Source organism: Lycorma delicatula, chromosome 6 (genome assembly GCF_047948215.1).
Source record: "Lycorma delicatula isolate Av1 chromosome 6, ASM4794821v1, whole genome shotgun sequence".
NCBI lineage: Eukaryota > Metazoa > Arthropoda > Insecta > Hemiptera > Fulgoridae > Lycorma > Lycorma delicatula.
Genome location: NC_134460.1, coordinates 136,028,397 through 136,049,383, shown reverse-complemented (window position 1 = coordinate 136,049,383; position 20,987 = coordinate 136,028,397). Strand labels below are relative to the sequence as shown.

The following is a 20,987-nucleotide window of genomic DNA, read 5'->3' as shown; positions in this document are numbered from 1 at the left end:
TTTATAATCGAGTTATACGTCCTTTTTTCCGCCCGTGCGTTCTTAATTTTATATACGATCAACTGAAACTTTCCAGCAATGTTTTGATGGCCTTGACTATTCGGTCAGAGATCGTTTCGCTCTCTCTTCCAGTCTGGTCATCAGTTTAGTCATCCCGATGTGTTCGTTATTCTCATGGTTCTCCTCCTCATGGCGAAGAGGTGCATGAGGGAGAGCCGCGTAAAGAGCCCCTTACATGCATCAATTGCAAGGGACAGCACTCATGTAGATCCAGGAATTGTCCTGTCTACAAAGACGAGGTAGCTGTGCAGGAAGTTAAAACCCTGCAGAAAGTCAGCTACATCGAAGCAAGAAGGATTGTTAACGCCCGCAAGCCTAGAGCAACAACAACTTATGCTCAGGCTGCGGCTGCTGTTCCTGCTTCTGCTCCAATTGCTGTAGATGAAACACAAATTATAAATAAACTTGCGCCTACTTTGGCTAGCATGATTGAAAGGATCATCGAAAACAAGATGAAACCTTTCAGCAGTAATGAATTTCTTAAGCCAAAGATAGTGGTACAGCCTGCTAAGATAAATCTGTAAATAAATGAAAGTTGCTCCTGTAGAAAAGAAAATGGACGCCAAACCAGAAGGTCAAGTCCGTCTCAGCGAGATCCTTCAGGATAAGAAGAAAGAGTCTGTTATGGAGGGTGCCAAGCCTCCTGCAACTGAGGTGGCCTCTAAACCACAGAGGCCAGAAATATCCACGCAAGGTCGGCAAGTGTCCCCCCTTTCACAGGCGGTGACCGGTGCTGCTCCCGTGTCGGGGGTCGGCCAGGTTGCCGCCTCTCAATCGGCGCCTGAAACCGGCGCCGATCCATGCCTGTCGTCGTCAGCGGCTTCGATGGTCTCCGATTCGGAGACCGGAAGCTACACGGGCGACGACGTTCTCCGCGAACACGAAGCTATTCGCAGCATGGAGAAGAAAAGAAAAAAAGGATGGCCGAAGGGAAAACCTAGGCTATAATTTAATTTAAAATCAGCGAGTCGATTGTACAATGGAACATCAATGGATGTTTTTCAAACATCCATGAGCTCCAACGCTTGCTACATGATGTAGACCCGATTTATATATGTCTGTAAGAAACGAATTTCAGCCGAAATGAAAATTTTAAACTAAAAGGATATAATACATTTCGGCGAGATCAACCGCCAAATATGAGTTAGAGGTGGAGTAGCCATACTAACATCGACCAGAGCTACCGCCGAAGCTGTTGATTTAAATACAAACCTGCAAGCGGTCGCCATTAGAATGAAGGTCGCTTCAGGTCACTGTTTGCAGCATATACTTGCCAAATTTTGATTTCAAGGAGGATGACATAGCGCGACTAATTACTGAGCTTCCCCCACCTATTTTACTGGTGGGTAATTTTAATGCTCATAATTCTCTTTGAATTTCGGATCGGACCAAGTAGATCCCCGTGGAAGAGAATTAGAAAGGTACCTGATGAATTTTGAACTTATGCTTTTAAACGATGGGTCAGGAACCTTTTTCAATGCCAGAGATGGATCGACGTCCTGTATAGATCTTGCACTGATAAGCGGATCGATAGCACCGAGGTACAGCTTCCATGTTTTAGACGATTTGTATGGAAGCGATCATTTCCCGGTGATCACTTCCCGATCATTTACGAAACGACCCGTTCCATGGTGGAACGATGAAATAAGTGAAGCTATTAAAAGAAAGAAAAGGACGTATAAGAAACCTTTAAGAAGACCTTTAAGAAACGTCCTACCACAGAGAATCTTATTGCCTTTAAAAAATACAGGGCGTATGCAAAACGTCTCATGATAGACTTGAAGAAACAATCCTGGCAGCAATACGTATCATCCATCGACAGAACCACTACTGCATCAGATGTTTGGAGGAAAGTGAAGGCGATTTGTAGGCGTAAAAATGTTGCACCCATAACTAGCCTTCAAGATGAAGACGAAATTAAGGACACTCCAAACGAAATCGCAGAGTTATTATCCAATCACTTCGAGAAAGCCAGCAAAACGGCTAACTACGAAGAAGATTTTCGAGCGAAAAAAGAAGAACTTGAAGGTCTACTAAATTTCCGTACTGAGTATAATTACTCATATAATGTACCATTTAAAATGGAAGAATTCGTGAAAGCGTTGGAAAAAGCAGCCAACACAGCTGCTGGTCCGGATGAAATCCATTATAATATGATCAGGCAGCTGAATACCACTAGAAAACGCAGATTATTAGAATTGTATAATCAGATATGGCGGGTTGGAATGTACCCGCAGCAGTGGAAAAAAGCTCATGTTGTTCCAGTACCAAAGAAAAATAAAAATTTAACAGATCCCAATAGCTATCGTCCTATCTCCTTGACGTGCGCTATGGGAAAAATATTCGAAAAAATGATTAATAATCGACTCGTTTGGGTTTTGGAAAAAGAAAACCTGATATCACCATATCAAGCAGGTTTTCGTCAATACCATTCTACCACTGATCAAATGATTAACTTAGAGAACGTTATATGTAACAGCTTTTTTACAAGAAAGCATTATGTCGGAGTCTTCTTTGATCTTTAGAAGGCTTTCGATATGACCTGGCGTCATGGTATAATGCTCCAAATACATGAATGAGGCATTCGTGGCAAACTGCCAATCTTATTGAGCAACTATATGAATGACCGTACTTTCCAAGTACGTGTCAACAACGAATATTCATCTATAAAAATCTTGGAAAATGGCATACCACAAGGTTCGCCGTTGAGCGGTACCTTGTTTATGATCGCCATTAATTAATTGATATTAGCTATTCTAGTAGAAATCAGCAAAAGCGTCTAAGTTGATGATTTGGCAATTGTGTATGCCAGCAACAAGACTGCTATGGTGAAATACAAATTGCAACGAGCGATCAACGCTCTAAATGAAGTTGCGAGGAATAATGGATTCCAATTTTCACCAGAAAAAACGTGTTGTGTACACTTCTGTAGGAAGAGAATTCCTCATCAAAGTCCTACGTTGACAATCGACAATGATCCAATAGAATATAAAGATAACGTGAGATTTTTAGGACTAGTATTGGATAAATCCCTTACATGGGGATTACACATACAGGACTTGAATGTTAGATGCAAAAAAGCCCTAAATATCACGGAAATATCATGAAGTGAAAGATTATTATATTTTTTATGAATATTTTAATATCTTAACCCCATCAGGACTATCTTTCATAATTCTAATTGGATATAATGACGAAGCCTGTTAGGTATAAATGTTCAAATTATTATTAAAATCTGTCCAGTAATTTTTGCCTGATGCGGTCACAGGGAAGACCCTAATTATCATTTTATTACATGTATAAATTTAATATCAGAAAAAATCCAGCAATTCTTTTAAATTGTAATTCCACCGATCCTCAATTGACAGTTACGGTTCCGTACATCTGATGAAAGAAACAATTAATTTTCTTACAAAATATTCATCAAGCCATTTTTTTCTATGAAAGAGCTTTTATAGTTAATCACAATGTTTATTAAGTTACGAGCGTAATAAAACTAATACTAATCTAACAGATAAAACTATACGACAAATAAATTAGATTTACATATCCAATTTGTTATAGTTTCTATTTAAAATATTTTTTTTTGCTTCCAGTTTAATTATCCGATGGAAATTCAATATGGAACGCTAGAAGAATTTTCGCTTTAATAATAAAATAACAATCGTAGCATGTGACATAAAATAATAATTAGACATAAGAGTAAAAGGTTAACAGAACCTTTTTGCTATTTTATATCTGGTTTTACGTGGAAAAAAAATACTTCTCAATAAGTAGGATTTAATCCTTTTGAAATTTAAAGCGATTTTCTTTTTTATTATTTTAACTTAAAAAAAAAAAATCTTATTTTTGGTCATTCAGTTAAAGACCAAATCTATCTTTTGTTACTATATCCAAGGCCAAAAATACTAATTTTTAATAAATTATGATATCATTAAGAACCCTATAATGTTGTGGAAGAAGATAAAGGATAAAGGACAAAGGAAAAAGAGAACTGACAAGAAATTTGGACTAACTACTTTCTAGGAAACACGTTTGTGCAATAAAACTTAATTCTAGTTGTAGATAAAAGTTTCTAAATGTGTACTATTTTTTATGCTGTCTAATATTCCTTACTTAGTAATTTAAAAATGATACTATCTTCGGTTGTACTCGTAGATATTAATTTACTCGAGGAGAAGGTTTCCTACGAAACACATTGAGTTATATGATATTATATTCTGAAGAATTTTACATTCAATAATTTAACTTTCATTGAAGATAATGTACAAGAACATCTAATCTTAAGTATAAAATATTAATAATACATATTAAAAATAATTCATCTATTAACTAAATAAGGTAGTAGTTCATAATGAGGAATATGATGTTAATGAGCACCCTTCATATTATTGATAATTTAATAATTATAAATGGCAATTATATTAATATCCTGTAAATCAGGTATTCATGCCCTTTCTATGTATTAATTGGTTATTTAATATCATACTACTTATTATAAACATTAGGTGTATGTAAGCTATCTAAAACACCAACGTGAATATGGTTAGACGAGGTAGATTATAATCACAAATTTGCATAATTTTGTAATTTTGTGAATTTAATATTTATGACTATTAAAAATAAGCATAATTAAAAAGGGCTTAGAAATAAACTTTGTATTTTTAAACTTTTTTTAACAAACAAAACTGATTTAATTAAATTGCAAATACTCGTAATACACGAAAAAGTTTTGTATCCACTGCTCCCAAGATCATAAAATTTATTTTTCTCAGACGGATATTTGTATGTAACGATGTTGGGCCTTGTTCTTATAAATCTGGGCCCCGTTGACTGATTTCTTTCAAACTTGGTAGACAGGTATTACCTTCGGAGATAAAGAATGCATTAAATTTTTTCAAAAATTGGAAAATAGGATGGGGTGAATTGGCCGAAATAAAATTTAAAGTCTTTGTTGGAAAACTTTATCCAAACATCTTTCTTACAAAATTTGAAGTATTTTTTTGTCAAGATCACAATTACCAAAAACGTTATCCAATATTCAAAAAAATATTGAAAAAATTATTTTTTATATTTTAATTTTTTTAGTTATATCTTGCTTCAAAAAAGGAGCTATTGTGAGTTTTTAGCATCTATATTTTCTTCATTAATAGGAATTAAAATCCCTATAAACGTTTTTTCCATCCCATTCCAATCTGTGGTTACGAAAACATATTTTAATTAATTTCTTTTTTAATTAAATTCCTTACGCAAGTTACCCATTGTATTTAAAAAGTGAAATCTTAATATTTTTTCAATGCCTTACTCTTTAGTATTTCTTGAAATCAACGTTAAAACGTTAAAGATAAGATTCTTTTAATCTTTAAAAAAAAAATCTTTAATACTACATAAATAATATACATATACTAGCCGGCCCGTCTAGCAAGAACCTGGACCCTTGGGGATCAGGTCAGTCCAGGCAAATCCCGGAGTCAACTCATGGGCTCCTCGAGGCCTTCCGGGGCCAAGTGGCCTACCCCATAACGATAGAGCTCGCTTCGCTCGCCATTTCCGGTTTGAGAGAGAGAGACGGCACCCTAGACACCTGCAGAACTTGCTTCGGTTGCCATTCTCATCTACCCAGAGGGCTCAACCCTGGTCTCCCGCACTGTACGTTATCTTCATGTTTGTGAGTACAATACTGATAAATAATAATTATAGTGATCAGGCTTTATAGAAACCTGAAAACGAAACTAAATTACAAAAGTTAGAATAATAGTAACTACGGGGATTAAAGTAGAAACACCTTTGACGACGAAAAATTCATAACTTATCTCTTTGCCATGGTGGCAGAAATATAATAATGAAGTAAAAGGATTAATCTATTTTTTCGATAATGAATATCTTTAATTCACAATTTCACCCTCCTTGGGGGAAGAAATAATGAGTATTTTTAATATCTTAACCTTCAAGGGAGCTGGGGCCTCGGTAGATGGCTTAAAACCTTCCTTGGGATAACACGAATTTATCCTACAACTTTGAAAGTAATCGTCGGTTGGTTCTCGCGTGCTGCGATAACAAACAAATAGACAAACTTTATATATATACATTTCCGAATAACCGTGACCTGTTAGAACGAGTATAACCGATGCATGCAAAAGTTAGCTTTCAACCTACTAACAAGTACCCCGTTTGAATTTTGAAAATTGGACGATTGTTTGCAGAGATATTGTAAGAGAACTTCATTGCACCCCCCAAAACAGCGCCCCAGGGGCATCCCGTTTGTTACTAGTTGATGGTAATGCAATCATCACTATCTAGCCTCTCACGAGGTGCTTCCATACCTCACCATTCTAGCCTCACATCAGTCCCGGAACACAATTTTGTGTTCCACAAAATTCACCTTAACTTTTCTGTGTGCTCCCTATTTTACCAATGGTCATTTCAACACTTTTCTTTAATCCACTTTTCTTTCACTAGTTTGCTTGTTAATACTAATTGTTTCTTTTTTCGAAATTTTTCAAGATGAAATATGTCTTCAAATCTTCTCAGTTTTACCAAGAAACTAGGGTAAAAATCAGGTTGAGATAGGTCTAGTAGTTTTTTTTTTATTATCCCGAACAAACAAAAACTCTCTTTCTCTTTATATAATACGGTAGTATAAATATAGATCTTGCTATTTTTTGATGACTGAATCAAGAAACATAAGTAAATACGGAACTCCATCGACCAGTAAGCATGGATTTGACTGATTTATTGTTGCTCTTTATTCTTTGAATTTTTTATTTTTTTAACTTTCTTGTACGAAGTAAAGGAAGTACTGTAATCACGAAAAATTTCGGTTTTCAGATTCCAACGGAAATATCAATTTTCACCATCTCTGAATCCATTTTGACTAGTTTTGCGTGACGTCATACGTACGTACGCACATATGAATCTCGCATAACTCAAAAACGATTAGCCGTAGGATGTTGAAATTTTGAATTTAGGACTGTTGTAACATCCAGTTGTGCCCCTACCCTTTTGATTGCAATTGACTGGACCAAAAGCGTTCAAAAAAGCCCGAAAAACAAAAACAATTGTTTTTTTTACTTTTTCTTAACTGTAGTAACAAGCCCTTATTCAGAGCTTTTCAACGATGTATCACAAGTAGAAATTATTTTCATTGGTTCCAGATAAAATTTTAGTTAATGAAATATTTAGATTTTGCAAAGAGAAGGCACATCGATTCAAATCCGACTTCATCCCATTTTTTAAAATTTAAATATATTGATATATTAATAATTATCAACCTTTCTAAGACGGAACCTCTTTCTGAGGTCCTCATATATGGTACACTCTTCTATTAGATGCTTGATTGTCAGTGTTTTATTACAAACACCGCACATTGGTCTCACTTCGCCAGTTAACAAATATAAATTTATTAATCGCGTGTGACCGGTTCTAAGTCTGGTCACCGCTACTTGTTCACGGCGAGTCAACTTAAAGTCGCTTTTCCATTTATAAGGAGAAGTTTTTACTGAGTTTAATTTTGTATTTAAACTCCTCCATTCAGCATTCTACTTTTTTTTTACTATGTTTGTTAGACGGTCTTTAACATCTCTGCCACTCTTACAGGAAATGCATCCAAATCATCGCAGACTGTTGCCTTTCTGGCAGCTTCGTTTACGATTTCATTACCTGTAATACCAGCATGCCCCGGAGTCCATACAAATACACATCGCTGTCCTCGTTGTTTTAGAACGTATAAAATGGACAGGATGTTTGCAATTAGGACATCCTTAATGTTCTTGTTCTGAATTGCGACAAGTGCACTTAAAGAATCGGAACATATTAACATTCTCTCTTCGCAATGGTGTTCCCCCTGTGAAATTTTTTGTGGCCTCCGAGGCTTAGAGGCCACTTCAGTTACAGGAGGCTTGGGAGCCTCCATAACAGACTCTGTAGCTGTCACTTTCTTTTCATCGACTGAAATCTCACTAAGACGGACTTGAATTTCAGGTTTAGTGTCCGTTTTCTTCTGTACTGGAGCGACTTTCTGTTTTGGAGATGTGTCTTCAGGAGGCTGTACAATTATTCTTGGCTTAAGAGGTTCTTTAGTACTGAGAGGCTTCATTTTATTTTCAATTATCCTCTCAATTAAGCCAGCCAAGGTAGGTGCAATTTTGTTGATGATTGCACTCTCATCAACAGCAACTGGAGCAGGAGCAGCAATCGCGTTTACTATTGCAGTTTATTAATTTAGAATTGAATTTGATATATTATAATTTTTATAATTATTATAGTCGTAATATAGCCGTTCTTTGATCATTCTAATTATTAATATTATTACTATTATTGTCATTGAAATAATCATCCATTTTGAATTATAAAACGTAAAAGTTTTATAAAGGTTAATCTTGAAGAATAACTAATATACTAATGAGTTTTGTAATAAATTACGCGAGTAAAAAAATTTCATATTTATAATGTAAACACCGAAAAAAAGATTTTTATCTTCTACTCCATAAAAAACATGTATAATAAATGTAGCTACTGTTTTTAAAAGTTCGTTTTGATGATATATATATATATATATATATATATATATATACATATATATTTTGATAAATTTTCTCATATACAGTGTTTAAAAATAAACATTAAATTAATTACAAAACAGTTATAACAAACTTAAGGGAATGCGTTTAAAATTAAATAAAGCAGAATGAAGAAGTTTTTACATTTACAATTTAAATTTTTCTTCATTTACATGACGAATTAACACCATAACTTTCCCAACTTCTCATCGAATTTTTTTCGGTCTCCCCATATATATTATATCTAGTAGATGATTTAAACATTTCTGTTTGATTATCTGAATAAATTATCCCATCCAGTGCTTTTTGAAACTTACCGTTGATTAGTTACTTCTCAGATTGTAAGGAGTAATTTGGCGATAAGATTGGTACTTCACTGCCACCAAGTGTTAGAAAACAATTCTTCTTTTTCTGCTTCCCAAACCACTGTTCATCGGTAGTGTTTATTAAATGAAAAGGTTTATTCGCAATGTTCAAGTCTATCATAAGACCAATGAGGGATTTAATTAGTTATTCCTACCGTATTCCAATCATTATATTGCCTAAAGATGGTATTTAAATATCCTATTATTTTATATTTTTTACTACCTTCACAGCTTAAGAATGAATATTTTAACACAGGATTAACTTGTGCTTATTTTCATACTTTTTTACAAGTTGTAATCAATCGTTAAAAACAGCCAAGACAGACTGGATGTTGCCTAGAATGGAAAAACATTAGGACAGGTAACAAGGTATAAATGTTTAGATTCAATAACTTCTGATGGTAGAGTTAGTAGTGTGATCATTAACAAAAGCTAACGAAATATATTTCAGTTGAAAAATATAGTAACGGTAAGTAGAGAGATTAGTAAACAAAAGAATCTATAGCGCAGTCTATTCCACAGATTATCCTATACACAGACTATGCTATCTAGAAAGGCGATTTTTGACTACCGGTTAAGCATGTGAATAGATTAAACGCATAAAAAATTATGTAATTATGGAAGACTGATTGAAAAAATAAGGAAAGCTGGTTCTCAAAATAATAATATTTTAATAAAAAAACTCAAACACGATTCTGTAGTAAATCTGGATCTGCCAGAGAATAAACCTTTTGAAATCTCGTATCCCCAATTAAATTCTAGAGGTTGGTCTTCTTTTAATTTAAAGGAGAGACCATGCAAGACGGATAATTGAGCGGAAAGAGGATATTGGTGACTTGGTCTGGTGAAGGGGTAAAGAAAACTGAGGGATTTAAAAGATCGACTCAGATCAGAGAAACGTACAGTGAGTTACTAAGGAAAAGACGCTTAGTAGAAGGGGTAGGAAAATAAAAATAACTATAAACAGTACATTGTAATTTTTTTTATCTTTTCATAAAAAAGTTGTAAATATAAAAGGACAAAATAAGTGAAATCATACGGTTAAAGGGTAATGATAATTTTCTACTTTATTACAAGGAAAATAGTTAGATTTAAAGAATAAATAAATTCTAATAAAGTTCTGTAAATTCTTTTCCAGATTTTTTCATTTTCAGAAGTGGGTTTTCGAAATCCGTTGGGACTTAGTGAACAGATTTGAGACGTGATTTTCATTGAAACCTAGGACTTTTTGTCAACATATATACGGATTTTTTTTTAATATTACTTAAAATATTACGAAATCACTATAAAATATATTATTAATATATATAATTTTTTTTTTTTTAATTATGTTAAATAAGATTATAAAACAGTTAACAATCTATATGTTAACAATCTATAACAATATTTCTTTTAATATCATATTACAAACTGCACAATACAAAAAATGTGTAATATATAAACTGGTACAGCTTTTTATTGTTAAAAGAAAATAAAAATTAAAAATGTTAATACTTATACATCTTAATAATAAGTAATCAGCTGGTAAATAAGTGAATACGATTTTCTCCAATACGAACAGTAATGAAGTCAAATAGGAAGTTAAAACTCATATTTGATTAGTATTGTCAATAGGAAACGATTTGCAGTCGGGATTCTGAATTCCCATCGGTCATTAAATGAGTAAACTAGGGTAAATTATGTATTAATTTTAAAATATTTAATGAAATAGTTTATGTATTTTTGTTATACATAGTTTTTATTGTTTAAAATTGTTTAATTATCCAATTAACTAATTTTTTTATCTCACAAATATTTATTTTATTAAAACTTATAAAAATAAATAAATACATAAATGAAAATTGCAATTGCAACAATATATATATATATATATACTTTTTCTTTCAATAATTTTAACAAATTAGTCTTTTTATTTATTGAATTAGCTGTTGAGTAAATGCTGAATAATTATTTTACCTAGATAAGTTTTCTAAATTAATCATTTTAATTTGTTTTTAAAAGAAGCGTTTGTAAGCGTTGGTAAGCCTTGGTAAGTCCGACGAGCTGCCCAGGCCCGTCATCGGAGAGTTGCCAGTTCCGCCGACCAACAATACGCGTGCCTATTCTCCGGGGAGATGACCACCACCCTGGACTTCACACACTCGTCCTGAACTATTGTTATGAAGTTTTTCGGCGTGTCACCATTCAACTGCCTCTTCCGAATCGCCATCCAGAATCGTCTGCAACCCTCCGTCGATGTCACCTTCCGTACCCTATGTCTGCAATTTACATAGTGGGAGGCGTTAAACATTATAAATCTGTGGTGCGATCCCTTTCACTCTGATGTGGAGTTCGTCGTTGTTGCCCCTCCGTAAGGGAGGATGTGTCCAACCTTTTCTTGCGAGACGGTCTCCTTCATCGTCTGTAGCAGTTCGGCGTAGGATCTGCTGGCCACCCTCACGATCACCGTTCTGCTGTTGCTGTTACTGGAGAAGTGGACCTGTTAGCTCTAGACATCCCTGTTTGCTATTTCCACCGTGCGGTATCCGGCTGAGATAAAACCACCTTCACCAGATCGTCTCGCTCGCGGAACAAATATATGAATATTTTCCTGACGGAGGCACCTATCCTTCTCCCGGGAAGACAAAAGCTGGTGTCCACGAGGTTTCGAGCACCCTCCTAATCAACTGCCAGTGAGGTTTCATCACCAACTGTCGAATTCTAGTATACATGGAACCGACACTTCTGAGAGGATGCAACGTCTCTCACCATGATCATCGACACATCCCTGACGATTTCCCCGGACCTAATCCCTGACTTCTGGGCGCGAGCCAGGTCGTGAAAGTAACACTGATCCCCCCTCGTCGTGGGATTGGTCCTTAATCTGTTGAATTCTCTGAGTAGCCCTTGCTGGCCACTTCATAGGGATCAGTCGTAGCAGTTCCACTTCAGATAGATACATTCTCCGCCAGGATGGTAGTTACAACGCAGTTCCTAGATACATCCGTCTGGGTTGCCTGCGATATCACCTTTACCGTCAGTGACACCTCCTTCAATGCCTTAAAGGTGCTGCCCTTCAGCACCTCGTGCCGAGCAAGCTCAGCTCGGCAGGTCCGAGCCGAGCTTGGAGTTGAGAACTCTGCCTGCAGGCGCTTTATCTCTTTCTTCGTGTTCTTAACCACCGCCTTGCAGAAGAGCCATTTACCTTCTACAGTTCTTTAACCAGTGCCATCAGTTCACCCCCATCCACAGATGTTCTCCCTTTATCGCTCTGTTTGTGCTTCCGTTTTTCTTCCTTATCGATTGGCTCAATTTGCACATTGAGTGACTGAGCCGACGGTTGCTCCACACCACAAATATCCTGACTTCCCAGAGGACCAAATCTGTTCCCATATCTTCAAAGAAGTCACTTTCGGTATCAATTAGGTCGTCAGCTGTCACTGCTCTTTAACCAAGATGTTTTGCATAGGAAAAATATTATTATGCCTTTTGTATCTAATTCCTGAATGAATTTAATTTAACTAAGATGTTTAAATTATTTATTCAATTTATTTTGATAAATGAGAACTATTAAAAAAATTAATAAAACTATGTCAAATTGTTTAAATATGTGCTTTGTTTATAAAATAATATGTTGACTATTTTACTGACTTTACGTGTACGTAGTCCAAGCAGTTAACCCAGTTTGAATTTATGGAATAACTTATGCAAAAATAATAGAAAATAGAGTAATGTTTTATTTATCGTAATGTAACATAGTATGTAAAATAAAACCCTGATATGATTGATTGGTTTATTAGAAAGCATATTGTAAAATTCATTTGCAATTTCAGAAACGAATCTGAGTTTAAACAAATTATTGTTGGGTATTTTTCTAAAATATTGAACATCTGAATCGAAGAAAATTCATGCTATTATTTATTATATCTTACTGTATCGTAGAATCTGGGATTTTTTTTTTGTGTGAATTAACAAAACTGAGTACCTATCAGACGACAAATAAAAAAAAAAAAAATGTTGCAGTGATTTATTATGCCAGAAAAATTTGACAATCTTTAAGGAAGCTCCTAAAACTTTTGAATCAAATACGTTTGACTTTGATAAGAATTGAGTTTTTTTATATCTTTTTTAGGTAGATGATGAAAGTAGTAGACTATTTCCTGTTATGTCGTAATAAATCATTAATTAACTCTTAAAATAAACTCCTTAAAATTTTGTTTATTTTTATTTACTTGACTCATCCCTTTGTTTCCTTGTCTTTTACTTGGAAAAAAGCTCCTACTAATGTATCATTTAAAGAATTTTTTAATTAACTTATTTTTATCTACACCTGCAAACATGAGAACAGTTCTGCTTAACGTATTCATTTGTTTGCGATGACTTTGTTTACTACAATACATGTAAAGAATATAAATTTTTTAATTATTTTACCAAAAAATTCATTAAAGTTAACCTATAAAAAAACATAATGTTACATTATGACTTTAGCTACTTATCATTTTTTATTCTCATTGTATCACTTGAATGTACTATTTTTATACTATAATTAATTTTTTCCTTTAATAATGAAAAAAAATCATCAATTACTTCTCTTCTCTTTTAATTATCAAAGAAAAAGAATATGTATGTTTATATATATATATATAATTAAATAAAAAGTTTTTATCGAGATTTTTTTTTGTTTAATGAATCAAAGTCTGACATAAAAATTAAAAATAAGATCAAAGTTTTAAGCTGAATTTCGTTCAATAAAATAAAAAGCATAAGAATATTTATTGTAAAGGCATTTACGAGTACGTTCATAAATCTCGCGTTGAAATGTTCATTGGCAGTGGGAAAAAACATTTTGATCACCCAATACAATGTTATTACTATAAGTTAATTAAACGGTGCATTAAATTATTTAAATAATAATTTCATTATATCTTATAAATCAAACACTTTCTGTATTTTGTTGTGGTTTGCTTATCAATAAAATTAATTTTTATGACTTTATTTGTTAAAATTTTCTAAAAATTGAATTCTTTATAAAGTTTATATTTAAGTTTCATTTTTTTGTTGATAATTTAAAAGAATTAAATTTATCCACCTAAAACGCCACCCATTTCAACTCCATATGCCTATGCCACCACTTCAACTCCAATTTTTTAGATTTTACAACAATTTTCTCGAAAAATAGTGAAGATTCAATTTTGGAATTTTTTTTCATATTTTCATGTAAATTTCCTTATAAAACAACCAACTTTGTTCAAAAACGTGGAGTCCGTAGAATTTCTGTATAGCATTATTTGGCCTTTTGAGCAGAAATACGGGCAAAATCTTTCGGTAGCCGAATACAGTGTCTCCAGACGTATGTTTTACGGATTATTTTTTTCATTACTTTGATAAGAAGAATACAGTGAAAGATGTTTCATTTTTATTTTTCGTTCCCAAAAATGGAATTACACTTGGATATTGCTCTCTGAAAATTGCTCTCTTTTTTTAATTTTCTACTCTTTTTCAAAGAATTTGTCTTTATATTCATGTTCTGTTTGAGAATTTATTTGTAGTAAACAAAATGTATCATAGATAAAGCTTAAAGTTATTAAATAAATTTAGGCAAAAACGATTGCGTAAATCAACAAAACAGAGCAGTAAATAGCACTTTACTACTTCTACTGTTATTCAGATTGTTTCAAGAATAGGTTTCATTTTTGAATTAATATCTTACTATACCGTAAAATATTCGAATTAAATGTTGAATAGAAAAATAATTACAGATTAAATACTAACAGGTAATCAAATATGTAAGCCTCTATAATATATTGTATAATTAATAGTGTTAAGTTTTACCTTGAATATTTTTTTTCTGTTACAGAAAACGAAATTGGCCTATGGATACTTTAAATTCGGAGAAGATAATTAGGTCGAGATGTGATGGCATAATCTAAAGGTAAACAGTTTTATTAAATTCAGTCTAGAGTATTTTTGACAAATGGCAGAGATAATTGTAGGTTATTAATATTATTTTTAAACATGATATTAATTAACTTTGTTAAATTTGAATAAATACGAATGGAAGGTGAATATTAACTTTCTGGTGATTATGAATCCGTTAGACGTATGGTAGGAATGAGGAGATATGAAATCTGTAGGCAATATCTGCAATTTTTATAAACCTAAAATAAATAACGACAGGTTGTTCATTATTTATTCATTTATTCAGTTTCAGTCGGAAAGATTTAAAAAATAATTTAGAGATTCATAAAGGAAGAAAGGGATTAAGTATGTCACACAATACGTAAATAAAAGCTACCTTAAATCGAGCCAAAATTAATATAAAGTTTAAAATATATATTGGTATTTTTAATGATAAAAAAACATTTACAAACGTCTAAAGTAATTTTTAAATAGAACATATTTTTATCCATTGAAAAATACCTTTTTTTTTAATAATCATAAGAAAGAAAAGTAGTTGTGCCTTTACAATTAGGTTTATAACTTAGGAACCAAATATTTTATTATTATACTACTGAATGATTTTTTCATGTTTTCCCTAATGGGCTTTTATGTCCATACGGGCATGTATGTACGGGGATACATTAAAAAAATTCCTTTTTTTGTTTTATAAATGATAAATTTTACTAATCTCTTACGGTTACTGTAAATTGTTGTATATGTTATTAGAACTAAAGGTAATAACAGCGAAATCATGAAATTTATTATTACATTTTCATCCATTCATATTTTCAGGTATTTTATGGTATAAATCGCAGATTATTCGTATGTTTATTTTAAGGACTGTTTATTTTAATTACACGTATACTAAATCATTAGTTTCTATCAGTATATTTAGTTACGTTTTCAATTATACATTTTCAAATTCTAAATTAAAATTGTGGGTCAGCTAAGTTAAATATTGCGGACCATTTAATTCACTGATCTCACATACGTGATGTAAAATATAATTCATATTTATAACGATACAACTAATACAGTGATAATCTAGCTTTTAATATCCAAATTTTAATGAAATTCTAAAATAGTTTCCAACATTAAAACGATGTTTAAGTTGAAAGGTTATTGGACAAATATTTCAGTTTAGAACCCAAGTTTTTGGTTCCCTCTAGCGAGATACAAAATTCATTTTCATTATATATCGACGGATTTTCGTTTAGTTAATATATTTATTCCGCTTGGTAGAGTAAACAGTTTCCGCGTATTTTAAATTTTATTAAGTCGTTATATATTTAAAATAATCTTGCATGTTGGGCATTTTAAATATTTAATGAATTGAAATTTTTTTCTAACTTGATTATTATCTCATGATGTTAACCATTATTTTTACGTTACAAAGAAACAAAGAAAATTACTTTTCCTTGGTGTTGCTATTTCTTAAATAATTCGTAGTAGTTTTGGTGACAGAATTGTTGGAATATATCACGAATAAATTAAGTTACTCTTATCTCTATCTTTTATTAATTGATAACTTTTGACCCTAAAATCATTTTATTTTCTGTAATAAAACTCACAAGAAATATATATCTGAATTACTGAACCGTGGACAAAAATTCACATTTTTCAAATATTATTTTGAAGATTCACAACTTGAAAATCGTTATGAATAAAAATTAGGATCTCCTTCATAATGAGGGTCTCTGTTCTGCTTTTTACTTGTAACTTAAATATAATAATTAAACTGTCTTTTTCATCGTTTAATAAATGCCAATTATTTTATTTATTCTACGGCACCCTCTTTTTCTTTCATTTATTAGATTCCTCCACTGCTACTTTTAATACAAGTTTTCCTTTTATCTTAGGTCCTCTTAGTCTCTAAATACTCTTAATATCAAGATTTACAGAGGTTTCATGTTTATCATTGCAGAATCTATTTGGAAACACTTAATTCAGTAGGTATCATCGTTAAAATTTAATAAATAATCTGTGTTTTGAAAAAAAAACAATAAATGTAATAAATTATTTTTTTATTTTACGAGGAACAAAAAGAATGTTTGTGTATTAACATAATACATTAAGAGTATTTACTATTGTATTGTATGTGTTCCAAGAAACGTTAGAAGCAAGTATACGTAAAATAATGGTTAATCTGTTTTTCCGAAATAATCTATACTTTAATAAAAAAAGATTGCTTATGTTTCTGGCACATATCTACGCATATAGACTAAGCTTTCGCGCAGAGCTTTCAATAGGATGTTGTTAAAGCAGATTAGTAAACTGTTTAATACATTACTACGCCATCACATGCCAGCTTCCACGTACTCAATCCGTTATAGATCGTATAACATTTTCTAAACAAACCATTATATATTTATTTGTTACGGATTATTTTATTTGAATATTTTTTATATTTTTTCAAGGATTTTTCATTCACTTTTAATGTATTCAAAATATAGTGCCGACGATTGTACATTAATATCTTAACATAATTTTATGAAATATTGATTTGTTACTTGACTTCTGTACTTCTTTCTTATTGCTGTCTTTGTTTGGACAATAGATAAATTCCTTTTTAATCGGAGATTATAAATTCATAAATAAATCCTCAGTTTTAATGATTAAAAGATGTTTGTATAAAGATAAACTTGTTCTTTCTATTAATTCATATTTTTTGGTTATTAAAACAAGTTGAGATCAAGTTGTTTACTGCTCAACACAATAATATTTACTTGCATTACTTGTAATTTCTTTTAAGTTTCATTTATTTTATTAGGTTTATAATCATCAATATTAGATAAATGGAAGACTTAATTACTTTTTCTGTTATAGAATTATCCTTAAAACTATATATTCTAAACTTGCAGTACATGCTAATTTCTTTCATCACTACAGCGTGTTCAAAAGGTTGTGTGACGCGTGACGTTGTGGTACAGCGTGAAGCAACCTTATGGGAAAATAAGTTGCAATAAGTTTGAATAAAAAATTACAATAGTTATTGAAAACGGCCTCCATTATGCGATTCACGTAATTGAATACGACGTTGCATGCTCTTAAACACATGAAACATTTTTAAGGAATTTCAGTGACACATCGTTAAATTTTGCTGTGCAATTCGGAAATGGTGTGAGGATGAGATTTATAAGCAGCATTCTTATGGTATCCCCGCAAGAAAAAGTCAGAATGGGATAAATCAGGAGACCGTGGCAGCCGCAACCCCTTTGAAGTCACGTGTTCATGACAAAACTGATCCAAGAAAGTCATAGTGTTGTTGGCTGTATGGGCTGTAGTATTGTCCTGATGAAACCACGTGGTTTGTAGGTATGGTATTTACAAATTCTTGACCATCTGTATGTAGTGCTCCAATGTTCACTATGACATGAAAGAATGTCATGAAAATTCACCTACGTGATATCGCACACCAAACTCTCACTTTTTGTCCGTGCAGCTGATGTGGATTTTCCGTACACTAAATGCGTGAATTCTTTCCATTCATGTATCCATCAAGTTGGAACTATCTCGTCAGGTCAAAACCAATCATCGAATTCGTCTCCATCTGGCGTTAAAGACGAAAAAAGCCACTAACATAAAGCTACAAAGTTTCCAGTGTCTGCAGGTAACAACTCGTGAACAACACAAATTCTGTCCGGATACGTCTTTAAACACTTGAACAATACCAACGGAGAAACCAGTCTAACTAGATAGGCGTCGCACAGACTTCTTGGGACGAACAGAATATGCAGCTTGCACGTCGATCAACGTTTTTGGTATTAGTACTTTCGGTTGACCACTTTTGGCTGCATCTGCCACATTCCCTGTCTCTTGCAACTTGTCATACATCCACTTGATAGAGGACTTGTTTGGTGCATTCACACCGTAGTTTTTTTGTGAGGCATTCTGGGTTTAGGCGTAACTAGCACATCTAATGTATTGGGAAACAGTGAATATTCACTGCTGCAGTGTGTAATCCATTTTTCCTCAATTAAAATTGTAGCAAAAGAAGGAAACATTCTTCCATAAGGTTGCATTACTTTTTGAACGTAGTTTAAAATTTTTTCAGTCTATTTTTACAATAAATCAAGTCTTTTTGTAAGCTAAAGATATTTTTTATTCTTGCTTTCTTAAAAATACTTTTAAATTAATTGGTTCATACAACTTTCAAAATTCTATTAAAACAAGATACTTATCATCTATTATCTTATATCATTTTTACACAATTTTGCATCCTATAGAGATATTTTTACATCCATTGATGTTAAAAGAAAAAATTGTTTCACTTTCTGCTAGTACTTTTTCATTCTTTGATTGACTTCATCTCTCTCTCTTTGGAAAATTTTTCTTCTTCAATTTCGTCTTGATTTTTTTCTGAAAAATCTTGAAATTTTTTATATTACTTCTAAAAGTAATTTTTTTATCCAGAATTTTTTTCTTTAATATTTAATACTTTTAGATCTTTTTTAATTTCTTGAAACTGGCGATTTTTATTTTTTATTTATTTTTTTTCATTTGGAAAGATAATTAAAAATTCTTTTGTTAATCTATTGTTCTTCATTTTTTTCAAGCGAGCGTAAAAACGTTACCTTATTTTCCTATAATCCATTATTTTTTTCAAATTTCTGGTAAATTTCTTCATTTGATCTTAAGATATTTTAATTACTTTTACATTCTGGTCCTAAAAGCTTTCGTTGTATATTTTGTAAAACTTTATTTTATTCGATTGTTTTCTTTTATCCTTTCTTATTTTATAGCTGATTTTCCTTTTAATTAAAAAGAATTTACTTAATTTTTTCCAATATCATTTCTAAATTTTTTATTACGTGAACTTAATCAAAAATATTAGACATTTTTCCTTTAGTAGCAGTAACATCAATAGAACAAAAAAGATTACACAAATTGCTTGTTTGAAAATCTTTCTATGTAGTTAAAACCAGTACTTTAGGAACGTATGTAAAACGGAATTATGAATGCAAAAGAAGATTTCATGAGTTTTTTCGTTCTTTCTCAAAAAAAAAAAAAAAATAATAATAATAATAATAAAGTCATAAGAACTTTGTAAATGAAAAAACTATAAACTTGTTCGTTTTTATAAAGTCTTTTGTAACAGATTTATAAAATTATTAACGAGTGAAATAAATTTTTAGATTTAATGATTTTTGTCTGATTTATGTATTTTATTTTGTATTTATTGTTGTCACTTGTCTATGTTTGTTATGTATTGTTCCAATTTCTTTATTGTTTATTTTTGTCCTGTATGATTTTTGTTGTTTTATATAATACTACATGACAGTGTTACTGTACTCGCTAATGGCCATAATTGTTGATGCGACTATAAATAAAAGCATTAAAAAAAAAAATCTTATAGAAGACAAATTTTATAATTCTTTTTAAAATTTAAATTTATTTTTTTCAAAAACTACTGCATGTATAAATTAAGTGATTAATATTATTTAATATTTACTTTTTTGGATCTATTTTATACTATAAATAAATAATTTTATAATTAATTATTATTTTAATATCGGAAGATATGTATATATATATATATATATATATATATATATATATATATAATTCATTGAAATTAATTAATTGGTAGGCAAGTAAACTAAACTTCTCTACTAAAGAAACCAGTGTTAAATGTCAGCCGCACGTTTTCCAATAATTAATTACCTAGCAATATCAGGTTATTTACCGTAGTTAACCAACAGAATCTGTGTTGTTACATCTTAGGTTAACTTTTCAGTTATTTGAACTATTGTAATGTTTGTTGTGAAACATTTGTTGTTAATTGTTATGAAAACGGTTGTACATTTTATCTTTAGTTCCATTATTTCTCTCAAGTTAAAACGGTTTGTTATATAAATACACAAAACTAATATTATGATTTATTTGACTACTTGAGTTACTTATATTCATGCAGATGTGTACACGCTGCGTATACAAAGGTTCTCACAGCCAAGTGTGCTTAAACGAATTTTTGAAATTATTTATTTAAAAAATAAAAAAAAAAATAACTATATTTCAAAAATTCAATTTGATTTTTGTTAAAAATGTTTATATAAAATTTAATGGAAATATTTTGGAACAGATC

The 20,987-nt window shown here is 31.6% G+C and overlaps 1 protein-coding gene and 1 long non-coding RNA gene across 2 annotated transcripts in view; one reads left to right on the top strand and one right to left on the bottom strand.

Moving 5' to 3' along the window:
- The window catches only part of Balat (Beta-alanine transporter), a 923,597-nt gene that overhangs the window by 373,174 nt on the left and 529,436 nt on the right, over positions 1-20,987 (bottom strand). The window lies entirely within an intron of this gene.
- LOC142326981 (uncharacterized) overlaps positions 14,817-20,987 on the top strand; it is a 432,491-nt gene continuing 426,320 nt past the window's right edge. The window contains exon 1 of the long non-coding RNA XR_012756883.1: positions 14,817-14,894. This is a non-coding gene — a long non-coding RNA (uncharacterized LOC142326981). The remainder of the gene's footprint in view (positions 14,895-20,987) is intronic.